This window comes from Aythya ferina (genome assembly GCF_964211825.1).
Source record: "Aythya ferina genome assembly, chromosome: 13".
NCBI lineage: Eukaryota > Metazoa > Chordata > Aves > Anseriformes > Anatidae > Aythya > Aythya ferina.
This window is the reverse complement of record NC_140311.1, coordinates 9,354,423-9,378,535: the sequence shown is the minus strand read 5'-3', so window position 1 is coordinate 9,378,535 and position 24,113 is coordinate 9,354,423. Positions and strand designations below refer to the sequence as shown.

The 24,113-nt window shown below is 40.4% G+C and overlaps 1 protein-coding gene across 5 annotated transcripts in view; it reads left to right on the top strand.

The window, feature by feature from the left end:
• The first annotated feature begins 1,011 nt into the window (after positions 1-1,011).
• Positions 1,012-24,113, top strand: part of HTR2C (5-hydroxytryptamine receptor 2C) — a 223,107-nt gene continuing 200,005 nt past the window's right edge. The window contains exons 1-3 of one of the 5 annotated variants that reach the window (XM_084534466.1): positions 1,013-1,789; positions 13,134-13,284; positions 23,274-23,326. The gene's annotated coding sequence lies outside the window, so the exon portion shown is untranslated. Of the gene's footprint in view, positions 1,790-13,133; positions 13,285-23,273; positions 23,327-24,113 lie in introns of those variants that run through there. The other 4 variants (XM_084534460.1, XM_084534455.1, XM_084534470.1 and 1 more) reach the window with 4 other exon arrangements.

The following is a 24,113-nucleotide window of genomic DNA, read 5'->3' as shown; positions in this document are numbered from 1 at the left end:
ATACTGTGTGTGGCAACGACCACTGCTAGTAGACGTTTATAAGAGGGTGAATTCCCTATTTAATAGACTTATAAAGGGTGTTTAAATGCTAGCTATTTTGGGGGCGGAGAAGGGAAATGCTTTATGTGGGTTGGAGCTAATGCCTTGTTGGATGATATATCGAAGGACAAAGCAGAATATCCAAAGGCGTGCAGAATAGGGCAGCAGGAGAAGTGAAGAGAATGTGAAGCTTTGGACTGGTGCACAGCCCTGCTGCCAGGATGGGCAAGGGAGGTGACTGTAGCACCAGATGTTGCAACCAGGCTGAGACCAGGTTACAACTGGTCTCCTCACAACTTTAGCCTGAGTTGAATGTTAAGCTGTCGCAGATCATGGCTCAGAGAAGAATTACGAAAGGGATATCTGTTCCGTGTAGCATCAGGGTGCAAAACTGCACCTGTTGTAGTCCTGGTTGGTATCTCTGGGGGGAGCAGCACTGCTAATCTGGTCCTGCTGCCCAGCCAAACCAAGGGGCACCATGCCCCTGAGGTGTGCCAGGTTCTCCTTGCCTAGTGCGGTGCAAGCAGGACAGTGGCCAGGGCTGTGTGGGATGTAGTGTCTGGCTGGGATGCTGCCAGAGGGGTGGGGGCAGGCATCCAGGCCAGGTGATGGGGACATCCCAAGTGATTGGATCCTGGGATGGAGATGCAGAAGGCCTCGTTCCTGGATCCCGATGTGAGAGCTCTCTTGCTAGCTGCCCCTTCCCCTCCTGGCTCCCGGGGCACTCTCATTTCCCTGACCCATCGGGGCTGCTGCCGGGTTCTCAGCTCCCTGCAGACGGGTGAGATGCTGGGCTGGAGCTGTGGGCGTTTGCATCTCCAACAGGCGCATGTGAGCAATGTGCCTTTAAGACTAGCAGGAGAGCAATAGTATCCCCCTCCCTCCTGTTAATTGTAGCATGTTTTTCAGCCATGCTTTCCAGTCACATTCGCAGCTTGTGAGAGGGAGCAGCGCCGAAGCTTGCCGGCTGAGTGCTGTCCGTGCTGGCTGGGCAGCGCGTGCCTGCCCGCAGCGTGGGTGCCTGCAGGTGCTGGGCAGTGCCTGGGGCCACAGGGCTTGGTGCCAGGAGTGGGAGCCCCATATTGCCCGAGTCCCAGTGACACCGCTGGGCTCTCCACATCACCTGCGTTCCTCACCTCCTCGGCTGCTTGGCCTCCAGCCGCCGATCCAGCTTGCTGGCTGTGATACCCCAGTGGGCCCTCCCCTGGGCTCCCGTGGGAGCTCCGAGCAGCATTTTGCTGGAGCCAGGGGACCTGCAGCGGTCGGTGCAGCAGGAGCTGTGCGGTGCCTGGCTGGGGATGCTGTGGGCTGCCATGGGAATGCCTGCCTCCCAAAGTGACTGCAACTAACTCGAGGTTGGGACTACTTCTCAGAGGATGCCCTGTGTGTCTTCACTCTCTCCCCTCTGGCCTCACCACAGAATATTTGGAGTTATTTGCTTGCCCCTGCTGATGGGGTACGGAGTCACAGGCCTCTGGAGGGTTAAGAGCATCTGCCTTTATGCCAAGTATTCAAGCAGGAAATAATCTGCAGAGATACATGTGCAGCAATTCAACTGCTGATGCTCTCCCAGGCTGCTGCTGCTGCTGCAGTTCGGTGTGTGTGAGAAGCCGCGCTGCTCAGAGAAGATGCTTTCCTGGTCTGTCCAAAGTGCTGGGCATGGCAGCAGAACCCCGGCTCCTGGAGCTGGGGTAAATATCTCCACCCAAGAGGAATTATGTTGACCTGCAGGCTCTGTTGGCTGGCTGAGGTAGGAGCTGCTCTCCGTGCAATATGCTGTTATCTTTGTCTGTGGGCTACAGTTCTCCCCTCATCCTGGGCTATCTGATCGAAAAGATTTCAGTGGAAAATGGGTTTAGTTTGCAGCCTAAAGCCAGGCAGAAATGCATGTGTGTGTGGTTTTTGTGTGTGTGGCAGGAGGGAGAGGGGAGGGGATATTTCAGGGATACCTTTTGTGCCTGGCACTAAAGTTGTTGCACTTAATTGGATCAGACTTGCTTTGGTGTCTGTGAAATGCACCTGGGAGCTTTTGTTTTTTCCTAGCATGACCTTTTGAAGGGGCTGGTTGCGGTACATGGGGTTATGCTTTCATTCAGAAGCAGAGATACAGTGCACTCTACAGGTCCTTTCATTCTGCTCCGGTGGATGTGGGAAGGACAGAGGACACCCACACAAAGTGCTGCTGACAGGGAGGTGGTGTTTTCTGGAGGAGTGAAATTACACCAAGAGGGAGAAAAGAGGTGCCCTTCTCAGAGGAAGAGGGGTCCTAAAGGCTGATCTGGGTATTTGGAAGCAGAGAAAGAAATTCATTTTAGGAGCTGTCTGTGGATGAGTCTGTTCTGTGCTTTGCTTTCCCAGCTTTGTGAAGGGGAGTTCTGTTCATCTCTGCTAACTGCTTTACTACCTGCAACCTTTAATTGATTTTTTTCCCCCGCGAATACCTAGGGGAGTAAAAATGCTAATGCCATCAAATTTCAGCATACGGTTTCCTTATGCTTGTTTAGGACGGTGCCTTCTTGAGAAGTCTCTAGCAAGATCAGCAGCAGCTGATGCTGTGCCTTTCTCACCAGCAGAGCATGTGTTTTTGGCTTGTCTTGAGACCTCCAGCGGGAGCTTTACTCTGTAAAGATTGAGTTGAAAGGGAACTTTTCAAATGTATTCTGCTGGAAAAAGCAGGGTGTTGGGTGCTGGGTACCAATTTGATACCAGTTCTCATGACTAACCTACACGTGTACATTTGCATGTTGGCTTCTGAGCACATGAGCACGCATCCTGCCAATGAAACCTGCCTGTGCAGAATAGGTGGGCACTGCCTAGACTCTGTGCCTGGATCACACGGAGTTTTTTACGCATTTCTGGCACTGCCAATCTATTGAAAAAGCACGGCCAACAGTGCCGCTGCTGGGTAACTGTTCCAGAACCATTTCTGTGGCCTAGTAGCAGAACAAATGTGTTATTCATAACTTTACTCTTTGGGGAAAAAGAGTAAGACTGTCTTCTTCAAAAGTGACTGAAAAGGTTTGCAGCGTTTTCTTTTAGTCAGGGCTTCCAGGCTGGCATGTGTTGCTGCCCCTGAGCAGATTGGTCAGAGTGTTTATTATTGCCTCCTGAACTTCCCAGAACTGTTGTGCCGTGCTTGAGTCAGCATTGACCTATCTCACAGGGAAGGCTAGTAAAAAATCCCCCTCTTTAACACTAAATTAGGGCCAAAAGTGAGGCAGAAATTATATATTTTTTCTTCCTTTTTTTAATTTTTTTAATTTTTTTCCCCAAGAACAGGACATTTGTGAAGCCTCATTTGGGATCCCATAGAGAAGACCTCTGATGCTCTCTAAGAGCTCTGTGTTAGAGATAGAGGAGCAGGAGTGGGTCTGGTGGATTTGCTTCTGCATATGACTCAAGAAGCCCTAACCCCTGTGGGGGACGGAGGCTGTGGTGGTGCTTGGGGAGCAGCTGGTCTGCTCTGTCCTGTGAACGAGGATCCTTGTTACCCAAGCAGGAGGCCAAGCTGGGTAGCAGCTCTACATAGCAACACACACATCTCCCACAAAGGGGAGAAAAATCTCCTGGTTTCACCCAGAGGTGAAAATATGAATATATGAACACCCAGTGGAATCTCAGCAGTGTAGTGCTGGTATAAGGTCATCTGAATAGCTTCTCTATAAAAATGTATTTATAAAATGTGGTGAGAATTAAATGACCAAAGTACCTGTGCAGGAAACACCAGATAGAAAAACCATGTAGTAGTCATCCCATTTACTGCTGTTTGCATCCAGGCAGAGTAGTGATTAGAACTGGCTGAATTAAAGCAAAACGTTTCTCACAAAAATGCTTTCAAAATTACAAACAAGTTTTCTGCCTGGTGGACAGTGGCTGTCTTGGCTATCTTTGTGCCCCTGTTGCAGTAAGTGTGTTTTTCATAAAGTGCTTTTGCTAAAACAGCCAAGTATTGGAGGCTATTCATGTCCAATATGATCTGAATGTACTTATGGGAATATGTGCATTATAGTTGTACTCCCATCCAATCAGGAAATAAAAACACAACATTTGACCTACTGATTATTTCTAAACAGCTTTTTTTGGTCAGTAATGGTTTTGCATTAAACTCTAATTATGTGAAAGTCAAGAGCTGTTTGCTGGAGTTAATAATGGTAATTTTTTAAGTTGTAATTTATTAAATGAGGGGTGATCAACATTGAGTGTCACAGGAGCTGTGCTGCGATATCTTCCTTGGTCCAAGAGTCACAAAGGTGCATGGCTTGGAGAACAAGGCAGGATGCTCAGCGTGGCCTGCGGGCAGGAGCTGCCAATGTCTCTCACCATTGCCTCACTGCGAGATTTGGGTCCAGTGGTGACCTGGAATCAGGAGTACTGGGATCCACGTGGCTTTTGTGTCCTCTGAAGCAAGTGTCCAGCCTCATCCAGCAGCTCTTGTGACTGCTGAGGCACACTTGTACAGCTTGTCAGTAGCGTCCTCCCGTCAGTCACAGGTGGTGCAGAGAATGGATAACGAAGTGCAAAAGGAATAAAATGAATCTTCCAGAACTGTTTTCTAGGGAGTGATGTCTCTGGAGTTTGTGGGGAGATAAATGAAGGTCAGTAATTAGGTGCCTGCAGTCTTTCAGTAACCATTTCATTTTTGTGCTTTGGATGGTCCTTGTAAATCAGCTACAGGTGTTCGAAGCCTGTGGTCCAGAAACTGTTGAGTCAGAGATAAAACTGTGCCTTTTTGACAGGGACTGGAGTGTCTTTAAGAGATTATCCTGCTGCAGCTGAAATCTATCTGGCTTTGAACCACTTACAAAATGCGTTCACAGTAGGTGGTGGCATCAGCCTCCTCTTAGCGAATGCAGATATTTATATTATGCAAAAGGTTTTCTCACTTTACTGTATTCAGATGATGACTGGAAATACCATTCTTGTTAGATAAAAAAATGAGTCTGACTTTAGAGGTGAATTCAAAGAGCAATTTATATTTAATATATATAGCAGCAAATAGGAACAAAGCTGCTTAAAGATTACTTTCATGATGAATCATTATATGGCTCTCACCAGTACGAAAAGCAATAAAAGTCAAAAAGGAGTGCTAGGATTTAATCACTTAGAAAATGCATGGAAAGGGACCTGTATTGTAGAAAGAGTTTTTCATCACATCAGAGTAGAAATGCTTTGAGGTGAAGCAGTATTAAGTGACTTTTCACCTGAAGATGAGAGGCAGTTGCTACCTATTGTGTATTGTTCCAGAAGGTTATTTTCTGTGGCTGTTAGTTACTCTTATTATTGAAAACATTTTAAAAAGCATGACTGATTTCCATTCCCCATCCCTGTTTCAGCGTGGATGCTGTCATATTCCTTTTTCTTTTGAATATTATCTTTGTTACTACTCATTCTAATTAAATGTTGTAACTTCTAAAAATCAGATTAATTTGGGCCATCAGGCCAATGCAAATGCTGTAATAATTGGAGATTGTAAAATGTTCAAGGGACCATAATTTTACTACAGAGCTGCAATGGCATGTGTCCAAGGATTGTGCTACCTTTGTTCAGATGACATGGATTGTAATGTGTGCACTTATGCGTAATGCAGCACGAATAGAAATGATATGTTGCTCAGCTGTTGAATTGCACACACTATCCATAAGTCAACAAACATTAGAGAAGTGACATCACCTCTCCCATCAGTGAAAAACTCTCTTCTTACTATAAATATTGTATGAATTGTATGGTTTCTGCACAAGAGCTAAGTAGGCAGATACAGCTGGGAAGCTGCTGCGCACCAAAACCCGCAGTTCACTCATGAGCTTTGTGGTAGTAGACCCACTGCAGCTTGCCTGAGTGTCACCCATGATGTTTCACCCAGGGGCTGCAGTCCATGAGTTCAGCTTGCACAGAGGCTGCTTCAGCTCATTTGATCTCCAGCCAGGACACACACACCTTCTCCACACTCACACTCACCACTTCAGTCTCTAGGGAGCGGGACAGATGTTGTGAGGTTCTGATAACCTGGTTCCTTTAAATTATATTTTGGTGTTTTAGTCTTTTTTTTTTTTTCTCTTTTTTTTTTTTTTTTTTTTTTTTTTCTTCTCTTCCAACAGATACTAGGTAGCAGATAATGAATTTCAGTTCCAACTTAAGCAGTGACAAAATTGGTCTTCCCACTTCATCCTAGATGAATTTCTGAGGCAGAGGCATCAGGGAAGATCTCACTGGTCATTATGGCTGTAATTACCCAGCACTGAGAGACAGAAAGGGATTAAACTGACACTGCAAACATTTACATTGAAGTTGGTTGTTTAGATTTTTCCTCACAGCTGAGGAATAAAGCACTCTGTGGGAGCAATTACCTCTGCTTGTTTTAGAAGTCTGGGGTAAGAGAAGATGAATCACAGGCTAGAAATGCCCCATCCTTGCTATTTGTGCAGTCAGAGTCTGCAGAGTTGGCCTGGGTTGGGGTGGCTGCAGCACTGGGTGGGATGAACCCCACCAGCAGCAACAGTTAAATCCTAACCCCAGAAAATGCTTAGCTCCACCTCGGCTGCTCCAGGCTCCTTGGAGGGGTTTGGAGGAAATTAGAGGTGATGTAGCTGAAATAAGGAATTCCAAAGTGTTTTTATTTTCATGCCAAGACTTGCAATGTTTTACCATGAATGCCTTGTTACTTTCTTTTTCATTATCTGTAACATTTAAGAAACTCTGGGCAGATATTTAGGATTTTATAATAGCTATTACTTACAAGGGAGAAAAAATAAGATTGCAGAAGCATATTAATTATCTACAGTTTAATGTATATAGTGGCTTGCAGACAGTTATTGTGGACATTGTTATCTGAAAGACTGTAATTTTAATGGTTCTAATGGGGGCTATTGTAGGTCTACTGAAACTCTTACAGTTAGTGTTTAATTTTAATACGGGTCCTATTTAGAAAAGACTGTATTCGTTTTATTTTTATGGTACTCAGTATCATGTGCTTGGCTTGTGATAGTAAAGGCAGAGTTGAATGCCGGAATGAATGCAAATATATCTGTTTCAAAGATTACTCTTGCCTTAATAACCCACCTATTTTAATTGCTGCCTTCTTTGTTTTCTAAAATCATGCAAAAATATAAAATACAGTGTAAGTACATAAGTCTGAGAAGTGTGTCATGGATATGGTAAATACTATCTAACATTCCCAGGCTTTGTAAGACCTAAAATGATTGTTAGGATCATGTAGTTTGACCTCCTGATAACACCAGGTGTAGAAAACTTCTTCCAAAAATTTCTCCTTGCATATCAATATGCAGAAGCATATTGAGCCTTGTTTAAAGAGCGCAGATAACTGGGACTCAAATGTGTCCTGAGGGTAGTTGCTTTGGTGAGTAATTATTTCCAATGCTTAAAAAAAAAAAAAAAATCCAATCTGAGTTTATTTCCTTGCTCCATATGTTAAATCTTCTGCCTTTGTCTGCTTAATTAAGGAGCCTGCTACTAATAGAAATCATTTTACATGATGTGGGAAAATCATTGTTCAGCCTTCTTTTCGCTAAAGCAATTATTTTATTTAAACTCTTTCCACACAATCTGTTTTCAGGCCTTAAATGGTATGTGTTTCCCTCCCAGTTTTTCAGGGTTATTGAGACATGGACATCAGAGGTGGGCATTCAGGGACAGCAGAACATGATATTCTGCTAACATTCCCACTGACTCCATATGCAGAAACCTTTCTAACCTTGGACAAAATTGCCTCTCTTCAAACATCCAACGGTGTTTTTAGCTCCTGTAGCAACAGCATGACCCTGGGACCTCATGTGCTATTTATCTGCTGTGACTTCTTACATAATATTTAAGTCTGATTTCCGACATACACTACATCCTTTTGTATGCCCCACCATGGCATTCTTTGATCCTAGATGAGCAGACTTGTATTTTACTGCGTTAAAATGTCTGATATTTGGCAGGCCTGGGCTTATGATAAGAACTGAGTTGTTTGGCTGTAGCTGCCTGAGTCTGACTATATTTATCCCTTAAGCTAGTTCTCAGTTGCATTGGACTGAGAAACTTGTCTTTCTGTAGGCCCAGTCAAAAGCACTTCCATTCGCTGATGGTTTCTCATTAAAATTACATCTTACTGATTATCAGTGATTTTTAAAGTGTTCTGTAGTAATTTCATGTAATGATATTCTTATTGTCAGTATTTGGTGTGTCACTGAGGCATTTGTAAAGGACAAGTTTGTAATGCTGGCAAAGCTGCTGCATTTTTTCCCCATCCTGCTTTATTAAGTGGATTAAAAAATCTTTCAGAATTATCCAGTAGGGCTGGCTGGGATTCCCATCATATGCAGACACAAGGTTCTGATACAGCCTGAGGCTGCAACAATCTCTACTGCTTTCCACATCTTAATGGACTTTGGATGATGTTTTCCAGGAGAGATTTAACAGATTTCTCTTGCTGTTGAGGTATTCATAAAATAACCCAAGGCAAAGATAAAGCAAATTACGTATTTTGTTTGCGCATTGTTATGTTTCCCTGTACTTGTTGTCAGTGTTGGGTTTCCTGCTGGCACTTAAGGAAAGAAAAGAAAGTAATGAAATTATGAGTTCAGTCATCTAGCAATTGCTCTGCGATTTTGATCTGGGGCTTGTGTCAAGTCTATAATTACCTGAATAACCATCCTGACCGCCTACAATTGCTGGACTAATATATTCCTTTGGGGTCCATCATAAACTCTCCTGTTCAGCTCCTCATCTGGCATTGCTGGCCTCTAGCTCTTTTCCTGAGCTTGAACATCTTTCTCCACTGCTGCTCCCTTGAGGTACTTCCCTTCCAGCAGGAAAATGGAGTAAAATCTTTCCTCTTCCAATCACTGTGAAAGGGTCGCATGCTGCTTTCTATTTTCTGTATGCTCAGTGCTCACCCTGCTATTTATTACTCATTTAGCACCCCTTGTCCTTATCTTTGGGTCTCTGTATCACTCCACTTTGATTACTTTTTCCCCTCTTTTTACCATCTTCATTTTTTTTCTTTTTCTCTCTCTCTTTTTTTTTTTTTTTTTTTTTTTTTTTTTTCCTTGAACAGTCCATTTATTTCCTTGACATAACAATTACTGACAGTCTGGTATCCTGTCTCCAACAGCAGCAAATAGCAGATGCTTAGAGAAGAATATAAGAAACAGGGTGAGAATATAATAACCCTAATATATCCTGCCAGCAACGATCAGTATCATGTATGCCTGACTGTGTTGTGAATGTGTTTAAGCAGAGCCCAGTGGGGGATATAATGCCTAAAACCATGTGGGTGAGAAAAGGATAATTTTACAAGATGGCAAATTTTCTTGCATAGCTGCTGTTCTTCAAAAGTGCTGCCCTCTCCTTGCATTGCTTTGCTTTCCTTAACACAGAAAGCTACAGCAGTGCTGTGCTAGTTTCTGAGCATGCCCTGGGGTTCATCTGCAGGGCTCCTTGCACCTGATTGAATAGGAGTTTGTGTTTCTCTCCCTTGGAGGTTTTTTAGGGTGATGATTGCAGTGTGACAAGATAAAGGGAGAAGTACTTGCTTGGTTATGAGCCTTTATGTGATTGCACTGTCTGACAATTTTCTCCAGCTTTCAATCTTCGGCTAGCAGTAACACAAGCTGATGTAGCTGGAAGTGTGATACCGAGAAAGATTTTTGTGAAAAAATCATGGCCACATAAGGGAGGGAGAGATTCAGAAATGTTTCCCCTTCCTATGGAGAGATTATGGGTCTGTCATGCTTGTCCCATGGGCAAGTGAGTGAGCACCACTGTAATCCCTGGGGAAACAAGTGTGGGCCAAGTGTGTGCTCACAGGCTTAGAGAGAATGGTGTGCTGTGGGTATCACTGGAAATCCATCAGCTGCTGGCTGAATTGCTGTAAAGCAAGAAAAAGTGTAGTAACAGTGCTGGGAAATATTTAGAATAGTGTTTCCTAGGCTAAATAGGCAAGGGGTTGCATTTTTTTTTTTTGTCGTTTGGTTGTTTTTTGTGAGGTGGTTGTTAGCTATTTAATTTTTACTCTTTGGTCACCATTGTACCAATGCAGTGTAGCAATCTTCTTAGTCACATAACTTTCTCATCACAACAATGTGGTGGTAATGTTTACATCTATATTTCTGGCTAATGAAGAGGCAGAAGATAAGTGGATGTAATAAAACAAAATAAAAATCTCTTGCACTCCTCTAGTTTAAAAACAACAACAAAATCGTATAAAACAGCATTTTTGCTCAGCAAACCAAGGTAGGTATATGAGGAAAAATAACTTATACAGAGATGGGTTTCAAGCCCACTGTGGTTCATACGTGCCTTCTATTGAGCTGATGGATTTCATGTTGACGTACTGCAAAACATTTTAAAAAGTATTTTAACACCCCAAACAGCAGAGAGAAGCATATGAAGAACTTTCTCAGTGGAAATGATCTCCTAATCTATGTTGTGGCTTCTTCTTTTTTTTTTTTTTAAAAAACAACAACAACAACAACAACAACAAAAACTCAGGTCTGCATCTCCACCCATCCACACACCTCAGGCAGTCTTGCTCACTGTGCTCAACCTGGTTGGCAGTTTAAAGGTGTAAAAGACAAGACTTACTGGATTAATGCTGGGACATGAGCCTCTGGTTTCTGGTTGCTGGTGGCTGATGGCTGCTTCCTTGCAGGTGGGAGCAGGGCTTTGCATACAGAGGAAGGCTGTGAGCATTAGCCAGGATGTCGGCTTAGCTAAGGTGCGACAGTGAGGTGTAGTAGAGCAGCAGATGTAATAGGAGGATGTGGATTTGGGGTGTGTGTTCCTTTCTGCAGCTTCATGGGTACTTTCAGGTTCATTTTTTATTTCCAGATTGTTTTTTGAAAACTTCTCAAATCTGAAACAAAGTCTGAAACTGTGAAGCAAGTAGAAAAATGTATTTTAATCTTTTAAAATGCTAGGTTTCAAGTTGCATTTAAAAATCTCTATTAGCAAGTTGAATATATTATCTAAGGCACTACGCAGCTAAATCAAAGGAGTGATGTTGCAGGAATTAGATCTCTTAAGTATCAGTTCTTCACTTCTGCGCTTTCTCTGTTACCATCAGTACTCCAGCAGCGAACAACCACAATTTGATTTGTCCTTAGCTGATGGTTGGATTTACAGATATATATATATATATATATATATATTTTTTTTTTTTAATCTGAGTCGTGTTTTCTGCACATGATATGTTTTCTTATTGTGGCGGTTGCTTTGTTCATTGCTATCTGCAAAATTTTTGTAGAAGTCCTTGGAACTTTCTTAGGATAATATATGAAAGAATAATAGGAAGAGGGACTTTTATTGACATGACAGGGCTTCTGTACCCAGCTCTTTACTGTATAACTTCATCAATAAGGAAAAGGGGCCTTCTGTTAATATAGATGAGTCCATAAGTCTCTACAGCTCTAACCACCCCAGTGCATGCTCTGTGATTGTTGAAAAGGATTGGACATTATTCTTCCTAAATTCTTTCTCCTCCTCGAAGTGTAAGAGTAATGACCTTTGCCAAGTGATGGTAGCAGTGGGTTTAGGGGATATTCAGGAGAAGAGGTGAAGCACACAGCGAGCCTTTCCCAGATGGAGTTTTCTAACTTTGTGCAAAGTTGTGTGTGCCAGGCCTTAGGAGTCTGTGAATATGGAAATTAGCTTATGTACCTTCCTGCCCTGGATTTATAATTCCTTTGATGCCAAAGTGAACTGTATCTAGAGACTCAGGGTAGAAATACGCTTACTGATATATGTTTTAGTTCTGTGTAAATCATTTGTAAGTACAGCACACTCTATTCATTCAGCTAGTGACAGTGTTATTTAGGGGTGATACGAAGCAGTCACAAAGTAATAAGGGTTACCTGAGGAAAAAAGGTGCTAAAGCTCTTAGGTGTAATGCTAATTTAAGTAAAATATGTGCTGTATTGGGGCTGTAGAATATCTCTGTTACAAGTCTTAATAATATTCAAGTCTTAGATGCTTAAATGTTTGTTTTATTCAAAATGAAGATGCCATGATTATTTAAGTACTTTTAGACTCATTTTATAGGTTGGGTTGATTCATTCTGTTCTTAAAATAATATTTTATGGGTATCTTAACAGAAGGGACACCTGTGCCTACCTAATGTATGTAAATGTAGTCCAGCGGTGAATTTCCCTAGCCATGATAGAAAGCACAGGGAGATAACTTCTAATCATGATGCTAAGTCAGGCCATATTTCAAGTTAGGCTGATAAGCAAGAACATCAGTATTAAGCAGATATTACTTTAATTATATAGTAATGCTGATATGGTGCATAGAAAAGAAGGCAATTCTCTCCAAGAGCTGAATAAAAAATAAATGTCACAAACAGAGATCTGCTAACTTAAACCAAATCATAAATATGCCAAAAGGTAATAGAAAGCCATCCTAACTTTGGTGGGAGAAGAAGGAGGAAGCTGCATATTGCCTCTGCTTTTTATTTCGCTAAAGGTTTTTCACTGTAAAATCTTTCACTAGAACGATAACCTTGTCCTACTTGCAGATGAAGTTAGGTTAGATTGGAGCTGTTGCTACCATCTTGCTGTTTAGGTGCTTTCTAGTCATGGTGCAATTAGGAAAAACAATTCTTACTAACTTTAAGTGGCCCTTTATATATCCCAAAAGGTAAGTGCTTATTTATTATTATTATTATTATTATTATTATTATTATTATTATTATTATTATTATTATTATTTATGTTTTAACTATTGTAATGTGGATTAGGGCATAGCAGGATAGTAATGATGAGATTGCTGTATTTATTGGCAATATCAGCCTGTGTGAATACTGGATGAGGTCCTCTCTTCAGCCTGATTAGCAGTACTTTTCCAAGGTGAGATGAAATGTTTTAGTTTGTGGTGAGCCCTGAAAGTAATTGTTGCCATTAACTAAAGATTTAAACTTCATCCCTGGTTGCTGCTGGGTGTAGATTTTATGACGGTTCTCTTTTTATTTCTCCATCTTCTGTTGTATAGTTTGTGTTCATTTAGTCTGTCAAAATAGGCTGTCTCATCTTAGGCTTCCAATTAATTTTCCAGAGTGTTGCTGTGTATAAGGTACACTTTTTCCCTGTCTCTTTCAGCTGTGGCATGGCAAATACTGTATCTTCCTGCACCACAGCAGCAAGTCCTCCCATGCTTTGGGGAAGAGCAGATGTGGATGCTGTGCTAATGATCTTCATTTGGGAGAAGACATATCCAGGAGGGCAAATTTCCTTCCACCCTGCTGAAGCAGTAAGCTTTGTGTACACATGGGGATCTCTTCCATTGCTTATTAAGCTACTTGGGCTCATATAACCCCCCTTTCTATCTCTCCCCACCTCTCAGGAAATAAAATTTCAAAGGTTACATTTTTTTTAATGCGTGTCTTAGAGGTGTGAGATGCCTTACAGCAACTGTTCTGGTGTCCTGCCATATAAAGTCTCCAGTAAACACACAAAAGCACAATGACGCGTGTGGGGCAGTTCTGTGGTTATCCCAAACAATGAGAAGGCACCTGTGCAGTGACAAGAAAAACTGAAGGGAGTTCTTGTTGTTTTTTTAACTGGAATCACACATTTTTAACCTGTTTTTTTTGTTTGTTTGCTTGTTTGTTTTGTTTTTTACTCTATCCAAACTTCTGGATGTTGTTTCTTCTGTAGACTGATGAGCATCACCACTCTTTCATTGGACATAAAGAATTTAACTGCATGATTTTTTAAATTTTGAAATGCAACTGTTTAATTGTTAAAGGTGTATTCACATTTTTATACCAGTTTTTATGATATATTTGGAAAATTCATACCTTATTGTTGAATGCAAATATCAGCATATTGATGTTTAACTGCTGCAAAGTGACACAGAGCAGAGTAAACTCATGGTGATGTTCTTGCAGCATGTTCATTGCTTTTGCTGTACTGGCATACTGGTGGGAAAAAAAATAGTTTCATGCCATGCAGCTGAGTTAACTATGCTGGTGGCAGGTCTCTGGTGGCTCTGTGTTTTTTCTTTGAGTCTGCTACCTGTCCCAGGCAGATGGTGTTCAGGTTGCGGGCAGGCTGTTTGATGAACAAACCTGTCTGATCATTATAGCCAAATGACATCAACTATGAACATCTTTTGTCTCTAACATTGTCATATGAAGAATGGCAGGGTGAAATCTGAGCTGGTATCTGTACCTGTCCCAGAAAACACGTTATCTGTTTAAAATATGCATGGATGTCACTTTTCTCAGCTTCTGCTGTGAGGGATAAAGCTAGGAGATGGGAAGTGACCACCCATAGCTGTAAGATAAACACCAAAGATTTCGCGTCATGCTTTCATGGCTCTAACCTGCTGCCCAGAAAGATCTCCTATTAAACCTTTAGAAAGTTAGCTAGTCCTGTAGCTTTAAAGCTTTGTTTGTCACCTGTTTATTAGCTGTGGCTGAAAGAAGAACTAAATCCATGATCCAAATGATAAATCTCAATATGTCTAAAATAAATTAACAAACAAAAAAGCCCCAACCCCTTTTTACTCTGAATAATGTCTCTCTGCACTTACATCAACATTTTTGTGTGTAGGCTGTGTCCAGGCAAAGAAGATAATTGTGATCAGGAGGGTTCTATCGGCCACATAACTGTCTCCAGCAATGATGAATTCAGATCCCTCTATAGATTTTTGCAAGTGGGTTTACAGTGTTCTTACATTGAGGTAGAAGATGGTATCTACCAGAGACAAGCAAAAAGCTCACTGGTAACACTTGGTGAATAATAACTACAGAGCTGTATTCACTTCTGATTTTTATTCTGAGATTTCTGGGAGAAAACTGCATACAGAGATAGAATTTTCTCTCATGTTACGTTTTACTCAAGGACTTCTCTTTCTCTGGCTGATTGAGGAAAAATGAGAAAATACTTCATCGAACTTTAATATTCCCAGTAGTGTGAGAAGCATCCTAAAGGGCTGGATGTATGTTGTAATGGCAGTGGTCTCTTTGAAATGGATAGCAGAGGGATCAAGCTTGAAAATCTAGATATAATTTTGTAAGATAGTTCAGTTTAGTCAGGATAATAGATTTTATTTATTTATTTATTTATTTTATTGGAAAGAAAATAGAAAAGTGCGAGGCTTTTTAAAAAGATGATAAGAAAGGGTAACTCCTTTTAGACAAGAGGCCTTATTTTCTTCATTTTCACACAAATGTAGACGTTAATTCCTGAAAAGATAAAAATCTGTGCACAAATTACTGCCTGGAAATGTTGCTTCTATCTTTCATAATAGCAATTTCTGTAGCACTATATAAAAATTCATTTCCATGGCAGAAGTGGGTTATATGTAATTCTGAAAATGTGCCACATCTTTAATGAGCACTGATGAAAAAATATTTATTAACAGTTCTTTGGTTATCAGAAAAGCTTCTGAGTGTTCAGTGTTTACAGGTTCTGTAATCTGTTTCCCGGGTATTGGGGCAGTTACCATTCATAGCAGAGCTCTGCAAACGGATGATTTTTATTTTTTTAGATGTTATTTTTTATTTCTGTGCAACTTCTCAAGCATACCATAGAATATAACATCTCCAGACTACACGATTTTCCCAAGTTAGTGACTTTTACTTGGATGATGATTGCAGACAAGGAAAGAAGGATATTAAAAAGGGAAGTTGTATGTGGATTTAGTGAAGAAAAGCTATACAATATTTATATCGTAGCTACATTGTGGTAAAAGCCTTTGAACACCATGTAAAACAACATCTCTCTGAATATTGAACATTGTTTCACTGCGATTGAGGTGGTTGAGATGGACCATGAGTCCCAAGCTACTGAACAGTTCCTTAAATCAAGACATCAAATCCATCAGAATGCTGCTCAAGCTCCTACTTTGTGATCATTAACAATGCTGAATCACCATGTGAAAACCTAGATGTGCAGTGTCTTACCCTGAAGGGTCCCTGGTAGCTGTGAGGGGTTACACCCTCAGGAGTCACAGTCTCTTAAGTGTCTTGTGAAGAAAAGGAAGGGAAGGGAGAGACTGGCGATAGAGTAGGAGCTTCTCAGGTTTGTGGTTGAATATCTGGCAGCACTGAATAGAGAAATATCTCTCTTTGTCTCAAACTTAATGAAAATATCCCCTCAAAATAGCTCTCCTGATTTGTCCTACATTCAAAATAGAGATACCTTTGCTTTCTCTCTTCTGATGGCACTCAATGAAACACACAAATGTGGGCAGGAAGAGACTCTGAATACCCCATTCAGAATATGCAATTTAGATTTTTTGTTTGTTTGTTTGGCTTTGTTTTATGATTTACTTATTGCATGACAGGAGTATTTTTGTTTTTATAATAAGAAAGCAGTTTAATTGAATTCCCTATTTTATAGGCAGGACCTAAACAAGAATTACTAGAAGGTAATTCTTATGATGTTGACAATTCTCCTTTTTGTAACACTTATTTATAAGACTATCATGACTGTGACACAGATGTATGTACAAAAATAGTACATATTTATAGACTAAGTCTATAGTTTAAGGCAAATAAGTAGGTCTTGCCTTTAGTAAGATATTTTCCTGCATAAGGACTCTGTTTTTAAATAGTGTGGATAATGGTGTCTTTGCTATCTGAGAAGTGTATGGGTATGACTCACAGTGTCATAAATACTACTGCTATTACAGTGAGCATCCAAGTGAAATTACACAAAATTATATATTTGCCAGGGTTCTTTTCTCTAACGGCCAAACTTGAAAATAGAAAGCTTTATTATGCGTTTTGATGCATTTGAACTATTCAGTGTTCTTGGTGGCCCACTAGACAATTTAATAGGGCTCCTGAACATCATCAATAATTCATGTGTCTCTTAAACAAGCATGTGGTACTTGTTCAGTGACAATCAGACTGTACGATACTGTGAGCCGCTCTAGGATGTTGAGGGCCACCTACTATCCAGCCTGTCAGTGCTGGTTCTTGACCTTACAGAAGTGCAAGGTTCATGGATTTGAGCCATGTGTGGATTGTCCCAAGGGAACCGTCCTTTGCCTCAGCAAAAGCCCACTGTGCCCTTATTGTAAGTCTTTTCATGAATAGGAGGTGATTGTTTTCTGAGGATGTGGAGAACTTTGTTCCATGTGTGTCGTCTGCTGCAGGATTGATGTAGGCCATCACCAGGATGGGGTGTTCAGTGATGTAGCAAATGGATGATCCAAAGTGAAGAGGTGTGGAGGAGGCCTATCCTCTGGGCTAAGTGAGGGTGCAGGTACTGTTAGCAGAAGTATAAGGCAGCGTTAAACTGGAGCGCACTGTTCCAGTTCAAGACAGAACTAAAAATCCAGTGATTATTGTAGGATACTGATATTTATAAAACAAAACAAAACACATGGAATAAAAAATGTTATGTGGTTTGATTTTTTTCTGCTTTGTGGTATGTCTTTGACTTTGTTTTTATTCTTGTTTTTCAGTGCTGTGACATCCCTTGTTATGCTAAATACTGTATCCAAATAGAAGGTTTTAGAATCAAAGGGGATTGAGAAGGGCAAGGAGTGAGTACAAGGGAGGCTGTTCCCCACAGGGGCCTATCCTCTTGACGTGCCTCAGGTAGTTCTGCTGGCAATATTTGCATTCTTTTACCACTGGAGAACTGAGACATGAAAAAATTAAATGTCTCAAATAAACATCTTGGTAGAGGTGAGAAATGGCTGCCAGTTTCCTCAATAGCAGTCCAGTCTTTTCCTGCAAAAATCTTCATAGTTTAAACTTGTCACATCTAAGCTATGACTATGTGTCTACAAATAGGGTAAGAACTTACAAGAACTCAATTGTTAAGGGTGTAATGTCTTGAACAAGTGTTTCTGAAAACTGTTAACACTGTTGAACGTGAATCTGTTGAACAAAGTGCAGGAACTGGGCAGATGAAAGAGAACAGTGCAAATCAGTCACGTGAGCTTTTCTGCAGCTGGAATCAGTCCAAAGTCAAGACCTTCTCTCTTCCTATTTGAAGTTATTGTTCTTTATCAGGTTTCTAAGAAAGATCCCATGCTGGTTTCCTTAGGGCTGTATTTGCTATCAAGATAATGGCCAGATTGCCCTGTCTTTGTTCAGGATGCAAAGTGTGTGAAGAACTCCGTGACTAGGCAGCTTTCAGGAGTTGAGCTACAATCCCCAGGCAAATGTACTCTGTGCTGTTTTGAAAATAGCTTTTTTTTTGCAGATAGCTTAAGGACTGGTAATGCAGCACAGCGTAACCCCTTTGGCTAGCTGGGGTATTTAGGCTGAAATGGGAATTCTTGCTCCATGGTGAGAAAACAATAAAGTGGCTGATTGTACTACCAGATCCTATGCCTCACGCTTATGCCTCAGAGTGGTAGACAGAAAGAAAGGGCAAGTTGTTTCATGCCAAGGGTTACCATGCTTGCTTGTCTGGGACTCACATTTCGCAGTAAAGCCACTTTCTTATTAGGCTGTCAACTGGGCATCAAAGACCATAGCTGATGGTGTTCCTCATGTGGAATTTGGTACTCCTAGCATTTGAACCTACAGGTCAAAGCTTATTTCCTGCTTCTTTTCCAAACTGTTAGAATCTGACATAAAAGGCTAGAGAGTAAGCCACTGACTGTGGCTGAGCTTTGAGCAATGCTGCCTCTGTTGCCTGTTACATGTCTGGAGCTGCTGTGTATGCAGCATTACAGGTTGCATTGCTGTTGCCCAAACTGCTCATCACAAATCAAGTAACTCTGAAATGTGACAGGATCGTACCATTTCGTAAGGATTTCTTTTATCACTATTTTTTATCCCTATTTTTCTATCTTGTTGCTGTGACAAGTGCTGGAGACCCTCCAGACTGTCAGTGGGCCACAGCCTGGGACCCTCTTTTCAAATCTGCGTTATTACTTAGTGGCATATTTTGTTTCCATGGAAACCTGCCCCCATCCCCAACCAAATTCAAATTATAAGATTGTCAGGTGCATAAACAATGCTGTCATTAAATAGCATTCTCAGGTCTGAACAGATGCTTGCGTGCCTTCCCAGGCAGGCAGTGTGGCAGCAGGAGAGGTTATGTGGCCACCAGAATTTGTTGCAAACCTGCAAAGCTCTGAAAGATCTGATGAAACCAGCTGCTGCACCCTGGAGAGGGGTTTCCTGTGGTTGGTGTTCTTCAAGGTTGTCATGTCCATAACAATTATGTCCAGTAGAGTATTTTTTCATGATCAAAAATGATGTATTTCATTTACATCTAAAATCCTGCCTGTAAAGTAGGTATTGAAAAGAACAGATTTATAACAAGAATAAATAAATAAATAAATAAATGTATATATATCAAACAGAACATGTTGTTGCCAGGAAAATTACATTAACCAGAACACGCATCTTGGAGTGAGGGGTGACTTTCTATCACAGAGCTTGGAAATGCAGCTATGAGATATCCAGACAGTTTTTGTGTTCTTAGTGCTGTGATGAATATGTTGATTGGCATTAATATTTTCCATCCTACTTGTATACTGGCATAACAAGAATTGCTCATGGCAATATTATTTTCCTTTCTGTTCCTCCCCTATGGCTGTAATGGTAGGAGATCATCAGTAACGGAACAAAAAGCTTACTTTAATGATGTAGAAGTGAAAGTACTGTGCCTGAAAGAATAGTGTTTCTCTTTGTGTCTTTGTGAAGCCTTACAGATACTGTTATATTGGTAACCACTTTTTGTAAGTGCTGTATTAGCAGGACAAAAACACTGCACAAGAGAATTTGCAAATCTTTTTGGGAGAGCCATTAGACTGTGAGATAAAATGTGGTTCTGCATCTCTCTAAAAATAAGATATTTGCATCTGTATAAGAACTTCAATTTTGGTAGCCAGGAATAGTCTAGGAATCTTCATTGTAATTATTAAGAACTACTGAGTTGCACAATTACTGCTTTGAGAGAGATGTGAATGTACTTGGTATTTCAGCCGACATGGAGAAGAATTTATTACTATTTAAAAAGCTGGAGGAGTTTACTTGTGTGCTGGCAAACAGTATAGAAATTCAAGAATTGCCAGGCTGGAGAAGACTTCAGGTCTGTCTTGTTTGGTGTGTCTGCCATGACAGACATTAAGATCAGAGGTTTCAAAGAATGGGAGGAACCTGGTATAGGAGAGGTGAGATGATTTCTTCAGCTCGTGGAAGCCAGGAGGTGGGAGGACAGCAGAGATGCAGAAAGGGTGCTACTTTTTTTATTCTGTGTGAGTGTGTGTGTTCGTACATGTGGCTGTCACTTAACATTTGAAAATCCTAAATGGAAATCATCGATTTGGAAAGTGGTCAGTGCCAGGGCATTGTTTTTGCATAAATAATCAGTTGGTTTGGGCTATGAGTATGAAATTTTGGTGCTAAGGATCTCCCTTCTACATTGCTAGTCATAGAGTCATAGCCTGAGCACTGTCTGGGGTCCCCCTGAACTCAAGATGGGAAGCGTCTCATTATCGGTTGGGGCTTGGATCATGCAGAAGAGCCCCCCAAGGCCTGCTACCTGGAAGCCAATAGTGGTAGGATTTTCTGCACTGTGGAGTGATGTGGTCAGGTCATGGATTTGCTGGTGTGCATCAGCTCATGTGATGCGAGAACAGTAACCATTTTTGGAACTACTGCAAAATGTCCACAGCTCTGCATCTGAGAGTTGTTTTCACTTACCTTTGAGATAATGTTAACCAAATAAAACTGTTTCACATTGTTCTGTAAAACTACAGCTGTACATTGTTCAGTGCTGTGATGGAATCTTCCCATTCATCAGTTTCGATCAGCTCTGTTCTGCACCCTCTCTGTAGCATCTGTCAAGTTTTTGTCTGCTTTTGGATTTTCATTAATTTATTGCATAGATTAAAATAGATGAGATATGATGTACTTTTTGCATTAATGCTGCCTGAATCAGAAGCCTAAAATAGGGCTGTGCTAACAGGTGCACATATTCTTTGTCAACAAATAGGTGTCAGTTCCTAATTGCGTCTTTTAGTGGTTAGGCTGAATACCCTAGCTGGGTGTCAGGGTGGAGTACCATTTGGTTATTGTTTTTGCCTTGCTAGGTATTCCTTGCTGCAGAATGTTATTGGAATAAACTCTTAACATGTCTGTCTTCTGGTCCTTGGAAAGATGTGTTTTTCACATCACATTTTCTTTTGAAGTCTGATTCAAAGTGCATTGTAATCAGTGTACTCTCCCATGCATTTTAATGCAGCCAAATCAATGGTCATGCAATTAGGAACAAAGAATATCGCTCACATCTGCAGGGTGGGAGGATGCCATGATGTTGAAAGGGACATGGGCATCCTGCTGAAAGCCAGCCACGTGTGTGCGTGTTTCAGCATTGTCGGGGTGAATGTGGCCCTTGAATATACCTGCAGGGGAAGAATTGTTGTTTCTGTACTGCGCACAGATGAGATAGCTGCTTAGGAAGTCAGCCCCACTCTGATGTTAACACTTTTTACAAAGGATTATAGTAATTTGAAGAGGGTTCAGAAAGACTCTGCAAAAAAATTATGTCTGTAAAACCTGCATTTTTAATGAGAGGCTCATCCTAGCTAAAATAAGGTTAATAGAATACTTATTAAACTATATAAATACTACTGCAGGAGATTTATGGGCTTCTGAAACTAGTAGGCAAAAGTGGAACTACGTAAATTGGTAGACGGAAGCTAAAATTAGGCTGATATGTGTTGTAAGAAGTGTAATTCTAAAAATTCTTACCTAAGAACACGGTGGATCTTTATCACTAAAAGTCCTTAGGAATATACCGGTTTTGAAGGTCAGCACATTGCTGACTTACAGGGTAGCTGCAAGAGTCTCTGATTACAGATCTCCACGTTGTACTATGTGCAACATCAAATTGTTAAGACTATCTTCTTGGCCTTAAAGCCTAAACACTTGTCATTCACTGACTTGAGTGAGCTTTGTAGTAAATTCTTTCAAAATCATACCATTAGGTGCTAATTCCTGTAATGATCCAGATGCAGTTTGTTGGGATTGCTCTATAACACAATGATTTTAGAAAGGATTTTTTTTCTTTCCTGGTTTGATTTGATGTTTTTCAATGTCCTTATTTTAAATTGATATTTCTTAGAATATCCTTTGCTGGAGCAGATTTTAAATATAATGTTTTTAACTATATATAAAATTATCTTGCAGAAGCTTGTGAATGTTCTCTCCCGAGAGAGAAATCTCTAGCTAAATATTCTGGGGAAGGAATTAAACTTTTTTTTTTTTTTTTTTTTTTTTTTTCTCCTTTTAAAAAGACAAACCAACCTTTTCAAATACACATATTAAGTGAAGAAAGGGTGGATGGGTAAAGCCTTTTTTCTTTCACAACTTTCAGCTTCAGTGTTCTTAAATGTTTCTTACAGATTTAACAGGTATAAAATTATCATAGTTTTTTTTTTTTTCAGATTTATTTATTTTTTAAACTATTGTTTAAAGATTTACAGGTGACTATAGGTTTTGCAAGTGAGATTTTATAGTAAGGTCACAGTTTTGAGATTACAGTTGCTTTATTTATATACGCCATTTATTATGGTAAGACTGAGTAATGTTGCTTGCATCGATGTACTTTAAGTAGCATGCTCCATTTTTCAGTCCTGTCAATATGATGCTCAGCTGAAAACACAGTTCGTGTAGGGGTCTTGCTAATATTCTGTACAGACAAATTGCCACCCATGCCTATGTAGTGTCAATTTTATGTCTGCATCTTCCTTAATTACTTGTAAATGATATGCCCTGCAAAGCAGAAAATTATTTTGATTTTGTTCTCAGGGCAGACGTAAGCTGCATTCTTGCCTTGGAGATTTTCAAATTCACCAGTGAAGTTAAGCCTCACTAGAAGGAAAGGATATGGACCCATGTAGTAGTGTCACACAATCCAAATGGATGACATTTTAATGCCAAACAGAATTGTACTTCTGGAAAATAATAATAACAGTACTTTACCCTGTTCTGTCTGCCTCAAAGTGCTTCATTTGCATTAATAAAGCTTTGGGATGTCCTTGCATCGTTGATGCTATTAGTATTGCAGACCAGTGCTTTTAACATTAGTAACATGTCTGTTGAATTGAAGTACAGAGTATGGGTAATATAGGACTAAGAATAATATAAATTTCAACTAAACTGGCTTAATGCGCCCTCCTCCTGTTGGGGGGGGGGGGGGAGGGGGGAAGGGAGGGGGGCAGAGCAGAAAATGAGACAGAAGGAAGAAGCAAAAAGCTCATCAGATAACAAAAACACAACATGCAATCAGATACACTGTTCTTTACAGGAAAACTGCCCCGGAGATGCTTCCAGAGAACAAGATGGATGCAATTTCAAAGGGTAAGTGTGAACAAAGGAGTCTGGCCTTTTAAAAGGAAATGGTAAGCACGAGTAATGTTTGGTGGTAGTTATTAGTATTTTTATTCTTTTAAGATGCACACAGTTTAATGTGAAGCTGAAATACAACCCCTGAGTTATCTGAAATTTATCTGCAGCCTGAACAACAGAGCAGTGCCTGAGAGCATGGGTGCTGCCCTGGTGCTGGCTGTGTTGAGTAAAATGGTGAACAGGACCTGGTGCAATTTTATTAGTGCTCTTTAGATATTTCTCTTTCCAATTTCCATCTTTGTACTTACCATTATGTTTGGATAAAACCTTGTTTACATTTACCTTGACTCCTTTCATAATAATTATCACTCTTGGTGTTTCTCAGGTGTTTGTTGCAGGGGTATTTTAGGGGTTAGTTTTTTTGGGAATTGTTCTGAGCTGAAGAGCTGTTTCTAATGTCTACCTACATGTACTTTGCTAAAACCTTAGGAGCTGTTTTTCCTGAGATTTCAGTAGGTAATGGTAGCTTTCATGAAGATCAACAGCCATTTATCCAATTGGTTTTTCTAATTATTTTTTTTTCTAAAATTTTTAAAATTTGAAGCATCTTAAATACAGAACTTTGAATTTTTCTTTATGAAATGCTACTCTTTTTTAATTTTTAATTTTTATTTTTTTATTATTTTTTTTTCCTACTTAGAAAAGCTATTTTAGCCTTCTGGAAAGATAAGGTTTGTGTGCTTAGAAATGATAATATGGAATTCCTAGCAAACTTCTACTTCAAACAATTGCTTTTGAT